The sequence below is a fragment of the Rutilus rutilus genome, assembly GCF_951802725.1.
Source record: "Rutilus rutilus genome assembly, chromosome: 3".
Lineage (NCBI taxonomy): Eukaryota > Metazoa > Chordata > Actinopteri > Cypriniformes > Leuciscidae > Rutilus > Rutilus rutilus.
The window spans coordinates 26,107,425-26,132,532 of record NC_140211.1 but is presented as its reverse complement, the minus strand read 5'-3'; the positions used below and the strand labels follow the sequence as shown (position 1 = coordinate 26,132,532).

The 25,108-nt window shown below is 37.6% G+C and overlaps 1 long non-coding RNA gene across 1 annotated transcript in view; it reads right to left on the bottom strand.

The window, feature by feature from the left end:
• Positions 1–25,108, bottom strand: part of LOC311288128 — a 123,830-nt gene that overhangs the window by 4,784 nt on the left and 93,938 nt on the right. Inside the window, exon 2 of the long non-coding RNA XR_014626886.1 lies at positions 395–456. This is a non-coding gene — a long non-coding RNA (uncharacterized lncRNA). The remainder of the gene's footprint in view (positions 1–394; positions 457–25,108) is intronic.

The following is a 25,108-nucleotide window of genomic DNA, read 5'->3' as shown; positions in this document are numbered from 1 at the left end:
TTGTTTATACTTTTCCAATTCATCCATCCACATATGCATACAAGAAGTTACCTGTGGGCAAGAAGTTTGACCCAAAAACTATGTTGTGATTGTGTGATTGCGATGTCTGAGCTGCTGTGTTTGACTCTCTCTCTCTCTCTCTCTCTCTCGGTTCAGTCACCCTGGAGGGCAGCCACACAATTACCGTGACCGCATACGCAGGCTGACATTTTGATCCCTACAGTAGCGTTGGGTCAGTGATCATGCTGTTTAACATCGTCACGCAGAATCAGCACTCAGTGATAACAAGACATGCCAAGAAGCACGAGCTGATGAGATATGAATCCCCCCCTCCCCTCTCTCATCCTTATGGAGATCTGTGTAAGAGGCTCTTGAGACAGCGTAAGTAGCTTACCTGAGGGAGTTTTGATTTTCTTCCATGCAGTCTGTCACACAGCTCTCTTCCCCTTAAAAAGACTAAAGATAACACAGAGAAAGACAGACAGATAGAATTTTATAACTTTGATAACAAACAAACAGTTCCAAATAAAATATACTTTTAAGTTCAAACTTGAATTTCTACAAGTTTGAATTTAGTACTAATATAGAATTTACTTTTTTAATTTACTTGCCTAAACTAACTGTAGAAATTGCATATTTTTTTCTGTAGTATTTACTTTACCACAGAATAATTATTATCAGTGTACATTTTAAGCCAAACTTGTTAACATGACTGGTATAAGGCTTGTATTACTATTTGCAACTTTGATGTCCAAAGATTAACACAGGACTTTGCCATTAGCTGAAAATAATAATGTAAGCATTACACAAGTCAAGAGGATGTGTCATAACTGTACTTATGAAATTTCTCATCTTTTGCCATCATGCAACTGTGGAAAGGTACAAAATATGGCAACATATTTCATGGTCAATTATGACAGCTTTTAACGTCCATTTCCTTTTGGTAAAGTATGCGTGCACGTGCGTGTGTGTGTGTGTGTGTGTGTGTGTGTGTGTGTGTGTGTGTGTGTGTGTGTGTGTGTGTGAGTGTGTGTGGTGACAAATATGTGTATTATCTTCCTGTTGTTTTGTAATGAGAGTGAAATTTATTTCTTGCTTCATAAAGTGGAATGGATGATTTTTTTTTTCCACTCCACACAGTTCTAGTGTGTGTCTGTGTGAGTGCTTAAAGACCCTTTGAACCCATGAACCTCCAAACCAATTGTTAAAAAATGTTCTCTGAAACTGCTTCACCTTTATTTTTAAATTACTAATAACCAAATAAATGACATTTTATTCCATGGATTGTATTTGTGAGTACAGTCCTAAACATTTGAAGAAACACCTGAAATGAGTTTAATCTTGTGAACAGAAGTGTAGTATCTCTCTCAAACAACAGTAGCCAACGGCACACGATATTTATGCCTGTCAAAGCAAAAAAAAAAAGCTTTATAACTCAACAGCTGCTTGCAACATGAGACTATAGTTACATACTCATCACGAACACCGAGACAATCTGTTTGCATCCATAATGAAACGCAAAAATACATGCCGCATAAACACATGGGAATCTAAGCTATAGCATGCTTGCACAATGTCAGATACAATGTGATACAACTTCTTATGACATAAATCACAGACATAGACTCTAGAAACCTCTCTCACTTGCATGTCCCCTCAACACACAATAGCATGCTGTTTGAGGGGACGGGATGTGTTGCCAATTGCACATATCTGATTTGCTACACTCATTAAAAACAGGAGCAAAAGCAAGCAGCTTACAGAGAAAACTATTGCAGAGACAGAGCAGATTTATGACTTTTGTTTAGTATTAGCATTACAGATAAAATAAAACTGGAGTGTGAAACAGCCAGACAGACTGAGGTCAGTCAGACAGGAGTAAGACACTTTAGCTCTTGCTGACAGTTGCTAAGTCTCTGTTAACACATTTGAACATGTGTTGTTGTTAAGCTCATCTTCTCATCACTAGATTCCACCTCTCTGTACGGTTTAGCATTTAGCCAGCCAATGAAGATATGATGATTTTTAAATAGTATAGTAGCGTGTTGAAAATATAATATACGGTTTAGCACAAATAAAGTACAGATGTACTTAATTTGCCATAATGAAATTGCTTCTCAGTTGAAGGTAACACCATCTGCTATGTCCTCGTGTGCATCCAAAATTCTATTGCATGGACATTGTTTTCCTCCAAAAAGTTGTCATCGACTGAGTGTGTTTGCTAAAATATTTGACTTTTCCTGACCTGGCATGGGCCAAAACTACCCTCAGAACTTCTCCAAGCCATATCTAGCTAGAAACCTTTTCATTCTTGCACCTCATTGGTATGAACTCCGATAACCATCATAAGAGAATGAAGCATCAAGACACATCTGTTTCAGATTCACCTTCTCTAGATCTCACTGACTTCACATGAAACACACCTGCACTTGAAAAGCCCTAATTATTTGACTCATTTATAGGGAATCTGTACCAAAAACGTATTCACGTGTATTACAACGCAGTAGAACCCTGGCTATAGTATGTATTTGTTCAGCAGTGACATGATAACTCGATAACCTTGTAAATTACACTTTCAGGATAAGGTGCGGTCACATTTACTGTTGCCTGAAGAAATTACATGGACGAAATCCAGTAATTTAAATGGGAATCCACATGGTTGAGAGTTTTTTTTTTTTTTTTTGTGAGGGTGAAAAAGTTCACAGTTTTTGCTCATGACAAGCAAATTTGCTGTGCTGACCAACAGAAAGCTGCTTGGTTTGAAAGTGACTTTGGTGTTACATTACTAACAATAGACAATGGATGTTTTTTTGAACATTTATTTTTACAGAGATTGGTAGGTCTATTAGTAAAATCTGTTTACTTTAGCTATCTTTGTTGCATTATTTGCTAACGGTGACTATTAAAGATATCTTAATATCCTTTTAGATTCTGGTTTTTAACAGTTTTTGTTCATGTCAAGCAAATTTGCTGTGATGTCCATTTTTACCTCCTTTAATTTGGATCCAAATCTCAGGTGAAAATTGTCATTTTGACCCCCCTCTACAAAACCGTGAATTACTCAGTAAATATACCTTCATGAAATTTAATCCAAAAATTTTCACCAAAAAAAAAAAAGAAAAAAAAAGATCAAAATCAACAAATTTTAGTCAGGAACCTCTGGTTGAGTTGATACAGAATGACCCAGCTGTCAGTTACTTTCGTGCTGCTAAGTGCTTTAGAAAACTTGATCAGAAGCTGTATTTTCAGTTGCTGCAGGTCTGGACAGCATTGCATCATTGTGTACCTGGATGATCAAAAGTGAGATTTTATGGATGGAATTCTAGCAGCTTGTTTACTGAGCTTCATCTTGGAAGTTCTCACTGTTCTTTTAAAAGCAGTCTGGCAAGTTGAGATGTTTAAAAGCACTTTGACAAGCCTCTTGATCCTTTGCGACCTGCAAACAGCATTTCTCCTGTCCTTTTGGCTCCTCCTCATTGTTTAATACAGGTGAGTGAGTCAGTGAGTGGAGAGGTAACGGCAGCATGAGTGGGCCTAAGAGCTTTTAAAAAAGCGGTCACCTAAAGACACAACAAATGCCTGGAGAACAATCAAAGCTACAAGGACACCTACAATTAAGTACATTCATAAAACTAAACGGAGTTAGTGAGAGAGAGAGAGAGAGAGAGGGGGAGAGTTTGTTTTGTCTGACATAGCATTCTGGTTGAATCAGTCCAGGGATGTGATGATGTCATTCGTTTTATCATCCGTTTGATTAATCCTTCTGTCAATTTGAACCCTTAATTCACTGCTGTGGTTTTTAGAACGCATCCAAGCAATATACAAGCTGATTGCATATAAAGTCAGTGGCACCGTAATGAGAGCAATGTATGTGTGTTTATTCGCATTAGCGTATTTAAGTGTGCACTTTGGAAACTATAGGAATGTTGCGTTTCTGTGTCCATCAAAAAAAGTGCCCCCTCCCGTGTGTGCCAGGGAGAGACTCCAGGATTAATCTCTCCTGATGTGGTAAACACTCACTCCGAGCGCCATTCACATCCACATGCTCTTGTTTTCTACTAAAGAAAATGTGTATTTCTGGGCATGCAGAAGAAACCCCCCCAGAAAAACAGATGGAAGATGCAATGCATTTAATCTGACTATATATGTACAGATTGAAGCCTGAGATTAGGAGCACAGCCAGGCTTGTTTCAAAATAATTATTGCCAAGCTAAATTAAACTCATCCTCTTTAAAACGGAAAACATACGTAGCTGTTCCACATACGCATTAAAGACCAGAAAATCCTATTGTGATTCCTGACATTGCTGTAAATATATTTGTGCTATTTGGCCTGATAATCCCTTGTGTAAACATGTTTTACAGAGATGTTTTTAAAAAGATATTGAGTTAAATTCTATAGAGAAGATTATTTGAAACTGATAACAAATACCAGCAGATGTGTAGCTTGTTTTTAAGTGAAGATTTTAAGATATTTGTTAACCAGTGTCAGTTTAATACATGGACAGGGAATTAGTCATTTCATTCCCTCTGACATCATATCACTTTTTTTGCTTTAAAATTAAATTAAGAAAATATTTTGACTAATCAAATAAATCAATACATAACTGTTCAAAAGTTAGGGGTCAGTAATATTTTATTTATTTATTAAATTTTTTTATTTAAAATTCATTTATTCCTGTGATGGCAAATCTGTCACACGATTCTTCAGAAATCATTCTAATGTACTGTTTTGCTGCTCAATAAATAATCCTTATTATTATCATCAGCCAAACTGTGATACATTTTGTTTTCAGGATTTTTTAATGAATAGAAAGTTTAAAAGAAAGAATGTCTTTACAGTTGCAGTAGTTCAATTTAACATATTCTTGCTGAACAATTTCTGACCCCAAACTTTTGAACGGTAGTTTACATATATTTATATAATGTGTGTTCTAATTCCTGTTGCATTCAGGCTAATCATACAGTGATTGATTGAGCTGTATTTAGCTGTGCTGTACAGTAGCTTGGCAGCGGAGCAGAAAGGGGCCTTGTATTCCATTGTTCTCCAGCTGTCTTGGCTACATATGAGAAACAAATGAATAATTCTGCCTTTCATTCCATTAACTGAAAGACAAGGCATTTATCCAGGTCTCTGTCATGAGACAATACCCTACAAACTTATCTCTCTCCCACCCTCCTCCATGTCCTTCTCATTGTCCCTTATAAACCGCCCCCCCCTCCCAAACTCACACACAATCACGCTATCACACTCCTCTGCTAATTGATGTTGCAGTCAGCGGCGTATTGAAAGGACTGATCTGTGTGCGTATGAGTGTCTATGTCTGATATGTTCCTAGCTGGGTGGCTAAAATCACTGGTCTCCATGGCCCAGGCTGGTCTTTTGTGTCTTTTATCAGCATGTAAACCTGTAAATCGCAGATATCGTCTGCAGATCCTGCTCTTTTCAAAACCACACAGGTAAAACATTTACTATCACAACAACACCAGCACACCCCTCTCTCTGATCTTATCACTGAGGATGTTCACAATGAAAGCGGATACTTGGTACTTTGTTTTGGGATTTACACCCCCAGTGCTCGCTCGCTCGCAAACACACACACACACACACACCCTTCAGGCAGGGGTCTCACCCGTTTCTCCCAACTGATGTTATCTGATGCATGAAGACCCTCTTTCCTCTAATCATAAGCCCTGGTGGAAATGACACTATACAATTTAGTAATGGGAGTGTGCATGCCTTAACACTACAGGAACCAGCACACAGCCTCCGAGGCACTGAGAGGAAAATGAGAGAGCGGAAGAGAGGGAACGAGATTTCAAAAAGCATATGCCTGGAGTCATTAGAGGGCCGAGGTGAGCTGGACATGATTTAAACACACTTTGTAACACCTCACCAAAAAAGACGAAATGAACTGATGAAAAGTGCTACACACAGAAATGAGTTCATTCCACACTTCCACATCTACGATAGGCTACTTACTTTTGTCTTTGCTGTTGATGTTGTTTTTCTGATCTGTCTCTTTTGAATGTTAAATACCCCCAAAAATCCTTGTGTAAATAAAGCCCTTGTCCTTTAGATTCTTCTCTACTCCCCTGCTCTCACCCCCAAATATTCCACTCCATCCTTTGCGAATGGCCCGTGGCCATATAAAGTTGTTTGGTGCCAGTATCATGCTCAGAATCTCAATGCCTGAATTCTCCTACGCATTCATCACAAGCCTTTCTGTGAAACAACCAAAATATTATTACAACTTTCAACCCCTGTCATCGTAAATTTGAGAGGAAAGTTGGAAAGAGACAGCGAGACTATATTAACCAGATCAGAGTTTTTATAAAGAATATGACAGGAGAAGAGACAGGTGGATTTTGGAGGCTGTCAAAAGAGGCCCTGACCCCTTAGTAGCCAAACTCAAAAACGATTTGTATCATTGTTTAAGTGAGTAAATGTCACTGATAAAATAAAGGATTTGTATTACTTAAGATAATTACATTTGGTGTAATTCAAAAGATTACGGCTTAATATTTTCATTGTAGCAATTTTTGTTTAATTATTTTAATAACAAAATAAAATAATAATAATGAAAATTGCCAAATGTTACCGCATGATCTGCATGAAATCTTTGCTATATGCAATGTTTTCCCAGTGAGCCTGTGTTGGGAAATAATCCAGGGACATGCCGTGTTTTGGTAATGGGGTTGCAAAAAAATAAATAAAAAAAATCTGTTAAAACAGCTTAATATTCATTTTGTGTCCTGATGTTGATGATTTCTTGCACATCTTCAAACTACTTTTACACCTCAGTGGAAAATCGTATCTAGAATGTCATTGTTTTTTCTTTGGAACTTCATTCCGAAACATATGTGAACAATTACTCGCATTAAGTCTAAAACAAAGGCATCAGTGTTAATGTTGAGAGTTAGTATTTCACACAGTGACTCTATAATATATGATGCTGCGAGCGACAATTTGACCTGTGCCATTTATCACAAGTTTACTAAATTCAGAGATCCCTCATTGCTCCCACTTCCCCCACTGTCCCTCGAACTGCAAAAGTGAAACTCCTAGAAAAGGAGATGAGAGCACTGCAAAGAGTACAAGTGTTCTCATTTGCACTGCGTTTCATTTTCTGTGGGTCGTGTTAACCTGACTGTGGTGATTATTCTGTTCAGGGCAAAAGAAGAGAGCGACCAGCTGCGCTCTAATAGACATACACACACAGGCCTTACAAAACAAGACTGCAACCTTTCTCTGGATCACCCAGACTTCAAAACAATGCAAAAACATTAAGCACACACTGAGTCCTTCTCTCTTTCTCTCTGTTTCTCGTAGTATCTGCTGTTTACAAATCTCAGAGGACGGGACTCACTCATGTGACTATAAACCCTAAACATTCATTATTTAAAATTACAAGCACCTTTTGTAAGTGATGAATAAAATATCACCTTGTGTGAAAAAGCACATTCCAAGATAAATCAGGCAAATCAAGATGTGATGGTTTAGAGATTAATGTTCATTATTCTGCAGAAAGCATTACACATAGAGGTAATAGACTACTATATACATTTGCAGCCTTAAGTTTACACACACCTTGTAGAATCTGAAAAATGTAAATAATTTTATTAAAAATAAAAGGCATCACAGAATTTTTTTCAGGTTGTTTTTTTTATTTAGCACAACCCTGAATATTTTATATTTAAACAGATGTTTGCATATAGTCCACAAGACAAAATAATAGGTGAATTTAGAAAAAAGACCCCGTTCAAAACCCAACGTTGGGTTAAAAAATGCAGTTTAAAAATGGACAAATTGCATTTTGGACAAAATCAAAAATGGACAAAAATGCAATTAAAAAATGGACAAATTGCAATGGTTACATTAAAAATGTAACCCAACGGCTGGGTTTGTCCATTTTTAAATTGCATTTTTAACCCAACGTTGGGTTAGTCCATATTTGACCCAACATTGGGTTAAAACAACCCAGCATTTTTTAGAGTGTATACATATGCTTGATTCTTAATACTTTTTTTTGTGTGTGATCATTTTTCACAAGTGCCTTCTTTGTCCTAAGCATGTAAACTGCCCACTGTTGTTCTTCTTGTTCAAAAAGAAGCTCCAGGTCCTGCACATTTTTTTGGTTCTTCTGCATATTTGAAACCTTTCCAGCGGTGACTGTATGATCTTGAGATAATTTTTTTGCACATAGAGGCATAGTGGGACTATTGCAAAACATGCAAACATTCTCTAATACTCAAAAAGAAAACATGATGTATTAAAATAGTAAACTTCTGAAACTCTAAACTCTTATTTTTTTCATTTGGTACTGCTCTTCAGATATTTTCCATGTGTTTTTTTTTCATGTTTCCCAGAGGACACCGGATCACCAGATCTTACTGCATCGTGTTGCTTTCTTGAGCATTAATGTTTGAACCTAATAATTCGTAATAGTCCCTCAGTTGTTAGTGTGAAAAAAAACGGATCTCAAAATTATACAGACACAGCTGGAATGGATTCAAATATGCAGAAGATACTGGAAAACCAAAAAAAGTTTTTTTTGCCGGACCTGGAATTATTTATTTTTATTTATTTTTTGAAGAAGAAGAACAGTGGGCAGTTTAACTGACAAACAAGACTTAAAAATGCATCTTTTATGATGCCTCTTATTTTGTTTAAATGATTAACATTTTGCAAAATACATAAAGGGCATATAAACATCGCAAGTGTAAATGTACAGGTTACGTTATAACACAAAACATCAGAGAAGTGCAACAGTGTCTTGACAAGCCCAAACCAATAGAAGGAAGAGAAGGAGAGGAGGAGTGAAGTGATAATGGATGGAACATCTGCTGATATGCAGGTGTCCTCCTCTCTCATTCTACATTGTTTATATTTACTGAACGATTATTAGTTACAGTTACAAAGAGATTTTGTGGAGATGAAGCTATTGTAAATGGCATCAACTGATGGAGTCAGCCAATCAATATAAGATTAGATTAGTAGTGTTTTTCTTCATAAAATGACATCTGTTTGACATTCTGTCTACTAATGACAGTGTTGCACTTCATCTTCCTTCAGAATTGAAATAGAAACCAATGATTTTAAACTGTAACAGTATTTCACAATATTACAGTTTTTACCAGCCCGATCTCACGGCAATTTGTACGAATTTTACAAAATGGCTAATTCGTACTAATTTATACGACCTCACTCGCACGATTTTTGCTAAATGCCCATAAACCTACCCATCACGTAGGTTTAGGCAAATCGTATAAATTCGTACGTGAGATTTACTGTATTTTTGATCAAATAAATGCAGCCTGTCTGAGTATAAGATTCGAAAAGATTTGAAAAATAAACTTAAACTTTTGAACATCACAAAATATATATTTAATCATTTAGCAGATGCGTTTATCCAAAGCGAGCAACAAACTCTACTTTCACCTGTGCATTTTCAATGCTTATGCTGGCAGTGAATGCTGTCACCTGTTAATATGAAGAAAAAAATGCACACCACGTACACCACGCACTGCGAAACGGACCTAAGACTTAACCTTAAAGTGACTGTGTTTTACTCAAGATGAAGAGGACATAATTTTTTAGCAAATGCAGATGGCCGCAGACTTAAAAGGGCCATTAGTGTGTTCAAGTAATGGGGAAAAGATAAGAGGAAAACAATGCTCAGAAGATAGAGGGAGGGGTTGGGGGCCAGGCCAGTCTTCAAAGAAATATCCATTTTGCCATTAGCTCAGTTTGAATTGATTTTTTCACTAAGAAACAGATGCCAAGATGCTTTTGTTACATGGTCTGCAAAAAAAATTACATAGAAAATTGAGAGACAGAACGATAGACTTGGAGGGAAGGAGAAAGAGAGAAGAATCCAGCATCTTTGAGTCCTTTGATTGCTATCTTGGGGCTATACAGTGCAATTACTGGCTGGAACCATTAAAAGACTTGATTACAGACAGGCAGGCCAGACAGTGAACAACAGACACACATACTAGTGTTAGACCAGGTACTGTCACCCGGACACGGTCTCTCTCTCTCTCTCTCTCACACACACACACACACACACACACACACTCTCACACTACACTCACACACACACACACTCATAAACTCTCTCTCTCTCGCTCTCTGTCTTACACACAAACATCACAGATAATTTCACCTTCAAACCTGAATACATCACTGTTCAATGTGTATAAATATGCTCACAGCTTCTTCTAATTATCTCTGTGTCAGTAGCTGTAACATCCCAATGCACCTGTCCTCCCGTCTCACTTCCTCTAACTCTCTTCTGCACCATTGCCAATTCGCCTCGGAGCTCCTGAGACAAGAGAAGGGGTACGATGCACCCTAGAGCTGTAGATTTATCCACCCAGAAATGACCAGGATTGCCAATCGTCCCTCATATTTTTCACACACACTTCCATCCGCACAAGTTTCCACATGTAGTTTGTGGGGGGTGAGGGGGAGTGAGAAGACCAGAGGAGGGCTTGATCATTTGTTTTCAGTTTTCTCACAGCTTTAGGGCTGGCACCCCCTCTCCTCTTCATTTACTGCTTTTCTCGACCCAGCCACATCTAAAGCGCTAATAATTACAGGCCTCTAAAACTGGCCGCTTTAGGGCAGCTGGAATCCGATTTTTTGGCCTGAATATATCTGTGTGTGTGTGTGTGTGTGTGTGAACAATGTGTGGACATGCGGGAGTTGTTTGGGTCTGTGTGTGTGTGTGTGGTAGAATGCGCTTGTAGTAGGAAGGTGTAGCTTGTACCTCCACCCTTTTTCATAGTTTTGATTCCCGCGTGTTGCTTCAGCATAGCCAGCGAGTCTTTACAAGGCCATTTCTTCCTCTGAGAGGCTTGTAGTAGTGATTAAATATATCCCCAGAGTAAGGCATCAATTACTGGGATCACACGGGCCCGGCTGGCTGCCGCTGCGCTGGCGTCCGCGCACAAACCCGCCGCTGCAGCCAGGGAGTGGCGTTGAGAGCCAAGCCTGGCTAAGGAGCTCCGTGCTGAGGCCAGACATCAGCCTCTGGGGGCAAACTCTGGGAGAGGCTCCAGGGAGTGTGAGTGGGTGGTGGAGGGGTGTTAAGTGGGTACGAGTGTATGCACATAATGTCGTGTGCACGTATGAATTTAAGAAGCTCTGATTTTAACTTTATGGTAAGGTTTAATTTGTTAGCATTAGTAAATGCATTAGGTATCATGAACTAATAATGAACAGTTGCCTACATTTATGTTTATTTCTATATTTACCAATACAAGCTTTAACATTTCAAGTTATAAAACTTAACATTAATATATTATGAAAAACTTTAAATACCAATGAGCAAAAATTGTTGTCATGAATGTCATAAATCATATAAATATCATATAAATAAATTAATATATTTCTAAATGAATGTGAATCTAGATTAATAAATGCTGTAAAATTGATAATTGTTTATGATACCTAACCTATTTTTTTTCTCCCCCGAAGAGTATGTTTTACAAGAAAAGTCTGTTTCTGTTCATCTACTTCAAATTTTCAGGTTTAATTCAATGTGTTACTTGCAGTTTCTTTGTCATTTGTGAAATGTACTAGCAATATCTGAGTGGAAATTGTTTCTACACCAAATTTTATTTCAGTGTATTAATGACTGTTAAATTACTTGAATACTGTAAAGTTTTTATTTTAAGAGAAATATTGACAAATTAACATTTGACAGACTTCTGACAGCAGCTTCCATGATCAACTTCCAAACTCTGACAGCAACTTCCAAAAATCATCTGCACCTTTATCAGAAACCCATAACCATCTGCAGTCTCGCTCAGGAGGCCGCAGATGTTCAGAACTCATATACTCCAGTCTCATGCCCTTGTCTTTCTCATGACAAATATCTCTGATGTTATTGGATACTTTGTGAGCTCAATAGCTTTTTCTGCCACTGTCTTCGGTTCCCCTGGGAACGGAAATCCCTGTAACTTCAATGACGGTGGTCTCAGGTTGATGACCTCACCTCTGGAATGGCAGCTATGTTCTAAATGGAACTGTGGAACTTTTTCATTCAGTTTTTTCATACGCTTCATTAGCACTGCTGATTCCTGCCTTTATGCACCTGTCAGAAAGACTTCCACTACAGTTAAATGAGAAAGAGTAGGGGGTGGGGGAGAGAAGAGTGCAGGAAAGTACAGTTAAAAACAGAAGTATACTTAGAAATCTTTTTTAACCAAAACAACTCGCATTAGATTTATTTGAGCAACAATTACTAGGGTTAGATGCCTCGCTTCACGACACAAAGGTGACAGCCAACAGCTTATAATAATTTATATGAGATGACAAAATCAAAAGATTTTGTACGACTTGGCTTGTACAGAAAGTTAAAAACTTTTTTTTTTTTTTTTTTTACACATTACAACACTGTTAGAAAAATCTGTAGAAATTACAGTATTACTGGCAGCTACTTGCCAGTAACTTACTGTAGATTTAAATTGATGTTATTTACTGGCAACAATTTGTTCAAAATTAAATGAACATTAAACATTAACAAGTCTTTATCTTTACAGAATAAAACTAAAATAACAGCCTCATGCAAAGCATTCTGGGAACCAAAATCTGAAGGAAAAAAAACAGAAAAAGGTTGATGAAGATTTCTGGTTCCCAGAATGCTTTGCATTAGATTGTTATTTTATAGTTTTATTCTGTAAAGACAAAGACTTGTTAATGTTTAATGTTCATTTAACTTTGAACAAACTGTTGCCAGTAAATAGCATAAATTTAAATCTACAGTAAGTTACTGGCAAACAGCTGCATAACTACAGCACATTTTTTACAGTGACTAAATGAATAAATAAAATAATTTTTGTAAGGTAAAACTTTTATATGTTTATTAATATTAATTATTATTACAATCATGCTTAGGTAAAGGGGTTTGTCATCTCATATGAATTATTATGCCTTTAGTGAGTTATTAGGACTTTGTTCGTTTTGGATTTTCCACCTTAAGGACCTGATATACTCTAGGCAAAGTTCTTTTTCGTTCTTGACTTAGGGGTAAAAAGAAGTTTGAAATACGTGACCAGCGGTATACTGTTAGCAAACATCCGACGCCGCTCACACTGCTGAGTGCGGCGTTTAAATTAATATGTAAATATGTGCTGTGCGCTTTCCTTTCAACAACGAAATAAACACAACAAAAATGACAGAGGTGAGAAAACAGCAGTTAAGAAAACATCTGATCATAATGATGTGGATATGTTTGCACAAACTCAGCAATTCAGCACTCCAGTAAAGTCATGTCACGTTTATTTATATAGCACTTTATGCAATAGATTGCTTTTAAGCAAGCAGCATTACTGTACTACACATGAAAAACAGTGTCGTTGTCTCTTTCAATCACAATTACAACTTCAATTTCCTCTATAAAGCGGCTCTCCAGTGTGCTCATGTTTGGGCTTGCAGACGTCTGAACTCTACAGACTGAACAGAAGAAATGAACCGGAGAAGATTTCCATATCAAAGAAGGCGGAGCCTCAGAGCACACTTACCTATAATGCAATTGCCATGGACCAATGGTAGCTTTAAGGTATTTGCCAGCCAGAGCAAACTTTTCCGGAAAGTTCGCTTTGGCAAGCTGTTTTGAGCTCCCGAAAACGAACACCAAACGAACTTCGTTTTGGCCTGATTTTGTTTGAAATGATGTCACACCAGTTCGTTTTTCAATTACGCTCGAAGATTATCAGGGCCTTTATTCATTACACCACCAACAGAAAGACAACAAAGAGCAATATTAAAATGATTATAAATCAATTCCATCTATGACCAGGACATGTTGAAAAAGTCAATAAAACTACAAATAAAATAATTAAATAAATAATAATAAAATTCAAGGCAACAACCTAATGATCAGATTTCATAAAAACATGGAACAGTGGGGTTTTTTTTGTGTAGTGTTGTAGTTACTTTATGATTGAATTTTGAAAGGAGCCAGTCCATCAATTAATGTGGTAAGAAACTTTCAAGGAACAACTTCTACTGTAATCTAAGTTTATCCATGTCTGTATATTTCTCCTTCTGATAATTTTGCCTCGTCCTTCTAGTCTCGCTCTTTTTCTCTTCTCCCTCGCTTCAGTGAGCTCCAGGCGAGGGGAGGGCTGAGGGGCGTTTGGAAGCCCAGGCTGAGCTCTCTTACTGGGCTGTAATCCTGGCCAAATACCCCTGCCTCTTTTTTTCTATCTGGAGGGGCTTCTTTTGTCTTGCGGGGAGTGAATGGGTCTATAGAGGCCGGCAGGAAACCAAGGATGTGTGTATGTGTGTGTCTCTGTCTGAGAGAGTTTTTTTTGCCAGTAGTTTGTAACAACAGAAGAGATTTTTAGGGGTGATGTTAGTGGCATTAATAAAACTAAACAACTGTCATATGGTTCCATGTAAAGACTTTGTGAGCAAATGACAAACAGCATTTTGTCATCTTGAAATAACCCTCTGTCATACACACACTCTCTCTCCCTTAATGTATCTGCCCACATACCCTCTCTGAATATGAATGTGTGTGTGTTATGTATCTGTACCTGTACAAGTGCATATATCTTTTTTATTGTGTAAGCTAACCATCTGTTGTTCATCCTGCATCCGTCCTCGAATGTACCCTCATGTCTCTCTTTCTCGGTCTGTGTGCTTGAGTAGTCTGACAGTGAAGGGGTGCTGTACTGGAATGTGGGCTGTGTGTATTGTTTGTAAAAATAAACCATCTGGACAAAGATATTCACTGAGAATTTATATTAAACAGCTGAGAAAGCACAGCTTCTGAACGTGGTGGGGACGGGTTGTGATGCAACAGACCACACCATGAGACGGCGAGAGAGAGAAAAAGACAGTCTTTACGACTTCCGATTCATATTTTTGGCTTATATGCCAGCTTGACCCTCATCCATCATGTTTTAATATTTTAAAAATCACTAATCAGTTCAAATTTTACTCTTACTCAGCTATTATGAAATTCGAACATTCATAAAACTACAATACCCTCCTGTTCACCAGTGATGTCACTGTACTGTACTTCTCTGGGTTGAGGTTAGTCATGTCGCGCCAATCACACATTGATGACCTAACAGGGGAAGAAACCTTCCCACTTACACACACACACACACACTCATCAACATGGTGGCTCGCAGGCAAACTAAATAGCTACAGATGTGATTGGTCTGCATGTAGCGGCCATCTGGCCAAGTCAAATATTGCCTCTGCAGATTCTCACCCTTCTCTTGCTCTCTTTCTCTCTCGATACCTATCTGTCTCTCTCTGATGTATATTTGTCTTTGGCACTGCTTCATTGTCCATACTCGCACAGAGGTGTCTGTCAATTTCAGAGCCACCCTAAAATACAAGGCGGAGTGTTGCAGGGGTGATTGATTGGTTCATGCTCTGGATGGTGTCACTTCCTGCCAGTATCTCTAAGTGTGTTTGACTAAGGTCCCGATTAGATTTGGTATTAACATCTGTTTTTAGGCGGTATGTGTGAAACGAAAGAACGCTAAATACAGTTGTCAATGGCATCCAAACATTTTTGATTTGATTTTCCCACTTCAACTACACATTTGGTGACATTGTACTTAAAAGTGTAAACATAAAAAAAACACACAAAAAAAAACATCCTGATGTTCAAGACAACAGCAAAGGCATGCTTACTAGCTAGTCAATTAACAACTCTGCAAAATAAATTCTACACACACACATACACACACAACACTGGAAGTTCTTTTTTGTCACATATTTTATCAACACATAGTAACACACCAAGAACGCAAACACAATGTCATGCTTATACTATAACAATCAGAGATCCTCTCCTCAAGATCACAAGTGGTCACACAAGACGATTTGCAACCTGTTATTACCAGGTGTAAACAAGGCCAAAAAGCTGTTTGAAGGCTGAGTGAAGTAAACACAGAGAAGCAAACCATGCAAATAATGCACTTTTTTCAGTACACTGCTACTTTCTTTTATCCCCCTTTCTGAGAACAATAACAACAAATATAAAAATGAACAAGGAGGAGGACAGGCAGAAAAAAAAGTAGAGACGGATATCACAGACCCGAGATTTCAATGAAAATGTCAATTTCAGCATCGCTGGAGCTCTACAATTCTATTATAACTATCGTTGTGATATTATAAGAAATTGAATAATAAATTAGAAACATTAATCTTATCAATAAAACAAATAAATGATTACTATAAATATTATATTATATACTATATATAAAATATATAAATATATATATGTATATAAAAATATATACAGTATAAATTCTATATTATATTAAACTAAACTTATGTTATATTAAACTTTTTAAAAGTTTAAAATTCTTCAAAAGAGTTTCATGCAAAAAGATTGTAGAAAAGTAGAAAAGTAAAGTATTCATGAATATATCGGAATTCTGCAATCCTAATGAAGCGCATTACGTCATGGAAGAGCAACCCTCTCATGTAATTATCCACACACACACACACACATATAACCATACACACATGTATACACACTGAGCCTGGGGGTGAGGTGCAGCTTGGGAAATGGGATAGGGGATGTGATTGTGAACAGCCTTTTGTTTATCCCCCAGATGTGTTGCATTGATTTAGGGTACATTTACATGACAACGATGTACAAAAAACGGAAACGTTTTTCCTTTGCATTTTTCGTGTACAGACAACATCATTGTTAAAACAATTACCGTTGCGAAAATGACTAAAAACGCTGTATTATTCCTTCCTGGCCAGTAGTTGGCGATGGAACTTTGTAAAGAAAAACTTTGTGCATATAGACTGAACATTACGCATGCGCACGACATCACCGTTTTCACAAATTCGTGTTTTTGTAGTTTACACAGAAACGATAACTATAAGCACTTTGCACTATGAAACCTGTTTTCAAAAGTTTGCATTTTCAGGCCCCCAAAACATTGTTGTGTAATGCGTTTTTTTTTTGAAAATGATAACGATGGGGACGAGACCGCCTATGCCGAGTCTGAGTCAAGACCGAGTCTTTGAGGAAGCAAGTCCGAGTCGAGACCGAGTCTTTAGGAGTCGAGACCAAGACCATAAAAACATGTCAGTTTTCATATTCATGATTTAATATCACCCCAGTTAATAATCAACAGTTAGGCCTACAGACTAAGCTAGATTGGGAATTGTTTAGAGGAGCAGTCTTAACGTCTTAATACGGACTATGCTGAAGTGAAGTCACTGACACTGACCTACTGACACTCACCGGCAGCAGAGCCATAAGGGTGTCGCACACCGGACGCACAGCGCCACGTCTTTTAAATTTGAACACATTATTCTCTATGAGTGTACACACACTGGCGGCGCCTTTCGGCGTCTGTCCGCGGCGCCCAGCAACGGCTCAGGACCTTGTTCAAAATCCTGCCGCGCCACAGAGCGCCATTTACATAGTTGTACATTAAATGTACATTTATTTGTCTCAAATCGTCGTTAATGTATATACTGACTTCACCCTGTGCTGTAATATACATTTAGTTTTACATTCATTTACAGAAATCAGCTGCTTGAATGAAAATTGCTGATGTTATCGGATTTTCAGGTGATATTCTCAATTCATTCAGTTAACGGACGCTCTGAGGTAAAGTGAATTCAGACTGCAGACTTAGCAACGATTGTATTTAATTGTACTGTACAGTCATTACATACAGACATGATCTTAATTCCATGATGTCCTTAAACATAACAATATTGCTGGCCATAAACTGAGAAAGTGCGCGTCCGGTGTGCGATACCTCGAGTTGTCCTAGACGTGACGCGGCGCTGCGCATCCGGTGTGCGACCCCCTATAGAGATAAATAAACGGCTCTGACGGCAGTATCTTTGCATTGCACCATGGGATGTCATTTTCAAATAATGCCCGTCAACATTGCATTTTATTATTATTGTTGTTATGTGTTGTGTGTTTTTTTTTATATGAACATAAAAAAATGCGTTGGAAAAAAGGACTCTTCTGAAGGGTCTGAAATTACAAGTCCTTCTCCTCCCACTGTGGTCCGAGACCGAGCCAAGACCGAGTCTTTGAAGGAACAAGTCCGAGACGAGTCCGAGAAAGCAGAAATCGGTCTCGAGACCGGACTCAAGTACTACATCACTAGAAAATGGTTTTGTGTAAACAGCCCCAAAGAGATGAATTTGGCATCATAATTTTCTTCGGAGTCAATATTCCAGTTTTGGAGACAAACAATGTTTGCGCAGATGCATAAACCTGTAGTATTTTGTCTAGTATAATCTGCTGAGGCTGACCATGACTGAGCTAAATTGACCTGTCAGTGAGTCGCAACATGTCTTTTTTATTATGCAGGATGTAGACAGATTGAGTCTGCAATGTTCTGAGCTGATCGGATCACAGGGGCCAATAATAGCAGTGGAATAACTCCGGTGACGCTCTTTAGAATGCACTTTTAATTGGTTAATAAATTCTGCCAATTATGGGACGGAATTCTCTCGGGTCGCAGAAGTCACCTTTGATAATCCGCTCACAGAGACATCAAACGATGCCGTGTCACAAGGACTAGACATACACATGAAAGAGAAAGAGAGATAGAGAGACTGTTTCAAAGTTAATTCGTTCCATTTATACAAGTACACTTGCGAGATTCTGCGTTAACCAGCATTTGATGCGGAATTCGGCCTGTTCATATTTTAAAACATATACGCGTGTGGGTCTCAGGGAATACGGGATCATGTGAATTGTACACAGCCGCTCAATTGGATTAGCAGATTAGCCCATCTCACCTTTGCCCCCAACATGTTCTCACACACTCTAATGCTCACCTGACATTTCCAACATTTCCCTCCGCACACACTCACAGACTCAGACTTTAATAACACACACACACACACACACACACACTTTTAATTGTAATCATAGTTCCTTGACATGCCCTTTACCTGTGGTAAAGAGAGAGGCTCTCTGCCTTATCCCGCATGCAGTCGAGACAGGTTTAAATTGGATCAGCGTAAGTGGCAAGGAAGAGCTTAACCATAATGAATAACAATGTCTGATACACAACTCGTAAACTGTGGAAAACATCTATAAACAGATCCAGATTTACGAATTTACAATGTTAGTGTGGGCCACTATGCCTGCCAGGTTGTTTGATATAAATGTGGATAACATTTTGCGAATTACAAGTGAATAAAGTACTGTAATCCTAATCATTGAAGATCTGGATGGCTAATGCAAAGATTGCAGTTTCGGTTCCAAGCAGGGATGACCCAGCAACAGGACAGTGACTGAGATCACAATCCTGGTTTATCCCCATTGTGTCCTGGAGCCAAACATCCAACCCGAGTTTGCTTCAGGGCGTCTGGCCATTCAATTCGTACTCATGAGGTTAGATGAAAAGCATCTGGAAAGTAACAAGACGTTTACGCATGAGAGCGTGTTACAGGATACGTTATGGGAACGCAATTTGATATTTAGTATAACTTTGCATATTTTCCTATGATGGATGATTTATAGCTGAGTCACTAAATCACAGTGGAGAAGCTTGTGTTTCTTGAAACTCACAGTCACGATGTGTGAACAAGTGCTTACACATACAGCCATAATGTGTGTGCACATTTTGTCCAGTTCATTGGATCGGGGCTTTTTACTTGTTTTTACTCACACTTACACCTCTTTACGCCTCAAAGTGACCCTAACAACAAGAGCATTTTACGCACACACATCTTTTTCTCGCTAATAGCCCGGCACATGTCTCATGTGAGTGCGTTGGCCGATGGCGGTCTCTTACAGGAGCTAAAGACATGCTGCTTCTATTGGCAAAAAGCCTTTGAACAAAATTACTTCCTGTAAATACCACGGCTGTAATTAAGTGCGAGCAAACAGAGAGCAGGTCCCACAATTTGTACCGCAGCAAATCATATTTCCACGGCGGAGATAAAGACATAACCAATGATTTAATACTAGGAATGTCATAATTATTTTCCTCGTCTTTTCTGCGCTGCGGAGGGATCGGGTTGCTGTTAATGGGCGTTGGGCTGAAAGCTCTAATTAGGTTTTGTTGTCGACTGTCACTGACGGAGAAAGAAAAGAAAAGGTGGCAGAGTAAATAAAGTTCCCAGCGCAGCGGCCAAGGCTGTAATTTGAGCTCAGGCTCCTGTACAAGGGTTAGTGCGAATCACAAACATCCTCTCGGCAAACACAGAGCGAGTAATTGTGAGGTGTCGACCCACACCTTGTGTTACTGGGAGATCGTGTGTGTCTGTGTGTTTTTTGGGGAGGTTGTGCGATCGGGGGTGTATGATTAGTGGGGTATCCTCTCTATATGACAGTGGAGGAGTGTGAGAAAACACACACACACACACACAAAGATTACAATGTGAGCTGATTTAATGGGAGATGTTCCAATGAGAATAGTAGATAATTTACTAGCTCATATTTAGATGGAGGCAAAAAAAAAAAAAAAAAAATCACAGCAGACGGTGGAGCTGGAACATCAAAGCTCATTATGGTACATCTGAGAACGCACACACACACACAGGTGCAGGGTACAAGACACAGAATACAAAAAATCCAACACTATCATGTAGAATTGGATTAATTCCCGATGGCGAATGGTCATTTGGGATAAAACTATTTATTTGGTTGAACTATGAAAAAACAATCACCACACATGATGTTCGGTAAAGTAATACATGTGATACATTTTACCACAACTAAACCACCCTAAGATAGTTTGCTGGTCTTTGCTAGTTTATGAAGGTTTAGGCCGGTTTTAACAGGTTTGGCTTCTTTGTCAGCTGGTTAGCCAACAGACCTGTAAAAACAGAGAGACAAGCTGAAACCAGATGTATGCATGTTTGACAGCCTGCTGTCTCATATATAAAGTACACTACCATTCATTCAAAAGTTTTGGTAAAATGTTTTTGAAAGAAGTCCCTTATACTCACCAAGGCTTCATTTATTTGATCAAAAATACATAAAAACAGTAATATGGTGTGCAGTGTTGGGTGTAATTACTGTAATTTAAAGTAAGGTATTACTCTTATTTTTTATGCAATTTAATTACAGTTACTTCTTATGTAAATGCATTAAATACTGTATAGAACAATACTATGTAAAACAATAGTGGATTTAACATCAAATTTAAACATCTAATGGTAAAATGTATGCTTTTAATGCAACCTACTTTTAAATACTTTGGACAGTTCAAGAATAATTTGTGCAATTTTATATTATTGAAAGCATATAAATATAATTATTATTATTATATCATTTATATTATTATTATAATTTTATAATAAATAATGCAATACTTTTTAGAGAGCATAATTAGTACAGTAATTTAATTACACTGTTGAAGATTTAATTTAATTAGTAGCTATAATCAATTTATTTTTTAAAGTAACTTATTTTTACTTTTTTATTTTTACAATTTATTATTTTTCTATTTCAGTATATTTTAAAATGTAATTTATTCCTGTGATGGCAAAGCTGAATTTTCAGCATCATTACTCCATTCTTCAGTGTCACATGATCATTCAGAAATCAGTCTAAAGCTGATTTGCTGCTCAAGAAACATTGCTAATTTTTGCAATTTTCTTACGGATTCTTTGATGAATAGAAAGTTCATATGAATATTTTAATAATATTTATTTAAAATAGAAATATTTTGTAATATTACAGTCTTTACTGTTACTTTTAATCAATTTAATGTGCCTTTGCTGAATAAAAAAACAAAACAAACCCAAACCTTTAAACGGTAGTGTAGCCGAAAGGAAAATATATTGCAAAATGCAATAAACAGAAGGTGTTAGTGTCTAGTAGTGTAAGCAAACCGTGGGGCTGCTGGGATCCATCTGTTCCTCAACACCTTGCATGTCCATTAGAGATGACCTGTGTGATATCTTTATTCAGACTCCAGTGAGAAATGTTGAGTGTTAAAGTGAGAGAGGCAGACTTAATACAGAGGGACAGCATTAGCTGAGCTCAGGTTAGCGGTGAGCAGTGTGTCCGGGTTTCCCCAGGTGTGCAGCAGGAGCTGGCCTGTGTCCAGTGAGAAGCACTTCACACTCATTAGGGAAAGAGGAGAAACATCCTGCCCCCTGGCACCTAGCAACAGACACACGACAACACAAAGCCCTGTGTGTCCCGACTACTGAAGGCAACCTCTTGACAAAAACTCGCCCATTCAGAACAACAAAACAACTGCATGCAAACAAACCTACATAATTAGACTGATTGTCCAAAGATGTGCTTACACCAATGTGATCGAACAAAGCATATTGAAATTATGTATATTAAAATACTTATGTATATATATATATATATAATATGGCAGTATATATATATATATATATATATATATATATACACACACAATATCCAAGTATTTTTCACTATTTCTTGCTGGGTATTATGAGAGTTGGTTAAGCATGTTGGTGAATATAGATTTCATATATGTAAGAATTTCTTCAATTTTTTAAGTTCATGTGGTTAAAATGTATAAATACTTCAGAAGTATTTCCATTTAAGTATGTAATAAATTAAATGCATTAAAGTACACTGCAAAGTAAAAAATATTCTTGCTATGTATGTGTTTTGTTGCAGCTGTGTGTGTGTGTGTGTGTGTGTGTGTGTGTGTGTGTGTGTGTGTGTGTGTGTGTATGTGTATGTGTATGTATGTATGTATGTGTGTGTGTGTGTGTGTGTGTGTGTGTGTGTGTGTGTGTTCTGTACTGTTGGGCGGCTTGCTCTCTCTGGGATGTCAACTGTGATACATGATGACCAGAGCAAACAGGAAGGATGTGAAGCAGCTCTCAGCGTCCCACACAAAAGAACCTCAACTTAATGAAGCCTGCAGCAGCCGCTCACTGGATCAAAGAGAGAGAGAGAGAGAGCGAGAGAGAGAGAGAGAGAGAGAGAGAGAGAGAGAGAGAGAGAGAGAGAGAGAGAGAGAGAGAGAGAGAGAGAGAGAGAGAGAGAGAGAGAGAAGGAAATAGGAATGTGAGAGGGTTAATTACTTTGAAAGGCTCAGGCCACACACTGGACCCATCACCTGAAGAAAGACAGAGAATAAGTGTGTGTATGCGTGTGTGCGTAAAAGAGGAAAGAATGTTTTTCAGAGAGAAGCTGCAGAAATGTAATTGAATACTCAAGTAAATGAAAGAGAATGAAGAATGAATTTTAGGGTGAATGAGGGCAGAGAAAGCAGAAATAGAGAGACAGAGAGAAAGAAAGAAAGAAAAAGAGAAAATTAGAGAGAGAGCTAAACAGAATAATAGACACTTTTCATCATTCCTGGACATTGCCACCAAAATATTTACAAGTTTAAAGACTAAAATCAGTACACTGCTACAGACTTCATTTATCACTTTTTCTTGTTTTAGTTGAATTTCACAGACACCACAAAATATTCCATATTAATCGGTTTATCATTGCAGTTATTTATTGGTTTAAATGGATATTTACCCAAACATGATCATCAATTAGGCCTACTCACCCTCATGTCCTTCCAAAATTATTTTTTTTGTTCAAAACAATACATTAGCTATTACAGCTGCTGTCAATGTTAACGCATGCTTAACGCTTCAAAATATTTAACGCAATTAACGCAGAATCCGTATTTTAATCCTAGCATTACATTATATGATTACGCTCTTCTTCATGCAAATGCTTTTAAACAATTCAAGCGTGACAAGACAAAAGAGAACTGCCCTTATGTGACACACACACACACACACACACACACAACGCACAGAAAGACACACACAGACCGCGCGCCACAATAGAGTTCTCTTTCGCACTTGAACAAACAATAACACACATGTATGCCAAAATGTCTGTTTTGTCGAGTATCCTCATAAGAACAGTCTTAAAATAGTTAAATAAAGTCAAGTCACAAATAAAATCACTTAAATGAACGTAAAGAGTTGTGTGAGAATGAGACAAGTGTGAGATCCACGTCATGTGCAGCAGTGGCAGGTCTTAAAGTGACAGCAACCACTAATGCTGTGTGTCAGTAAAGCTAATCAAAGAACAAAGGTAACAGAGAAAATTCCTCACAGCTCTTGACTAAAGAACTTTTGTAGCTTTAATAAGGATTAATCTATATTTAATTAATAATTTAAGTGCAGACTGATAACTTTATTCAATTTCTGTATATTTCCTACCTGTTAGACAGGGCACAGAAATATGACATTTATTATGGGTTTATGTGAGGATTTTTTTTATTTCACTTAAATTAAAAGTGGTTATATTTTTTGAAGCCTATGTTAAAACAAATTGATAGCTTTCAAAAAATAAATTAAATTGAAAAAATAAAAATAAAGCTACCAAATAATTTTTCAAATGTGTGCATTATAAATTGTATGTTACTGGCAAAATTCCATTCATATTTTATAATACAAAAACAGCAAAGTAAAGTTTAGAAACCATTTGGGGTTTACAGTTTATTTTATTCAATGCAAATTATGTTTCATGCATCTGATTCTCTGTAACTGAATGGTCAATAACTGAATCCTTGTGACAACAATGGACTTTCATGAACACTTCACTGAACAAGGTACATACATTTTATTTGTTCGCTCTGAGAATAGATTTTTGTCTGCTTTTTTTGCGTGTTGAAAGGGAAAACTGTGGTCATTCAGCATGATCTGGCAAGCTTATCTGTTCATGTACAACAAAAACGATGTGATGAAAGAGTTTGTTTCGGCTGTTTCCCTCCCCAAGTAACTGTAGCTGTGACAACTACTGGCAAATGTACTTTCAAAATCCATTATCAAATGAATTATGGACAGTGGTGTAGGAGCTCCACACAATAACTAAGGGTATATTCAAATGTCACTCTAGCACTGCGGTCTTGAGCAACTTCAAGGTACTTGAGGTCCTTAAAGGGAAGGTTCAGTCAAAACAGTTTTTGAGGTAAATGACCAAACAGTGCTACCATTTTAGACATTTAGACCACACATTTAAATGTTTGTAGGCCGAATAGTGCATTACAACTCATAACATAAATACCTCATGAAATATTTGAAATAGCTGTGCTTTTATAAATAAAGTATTTGGGGAGACAAAAATATGCTATTGCTCATGAAGATTTGTGAGGTGTCCAAATGAATG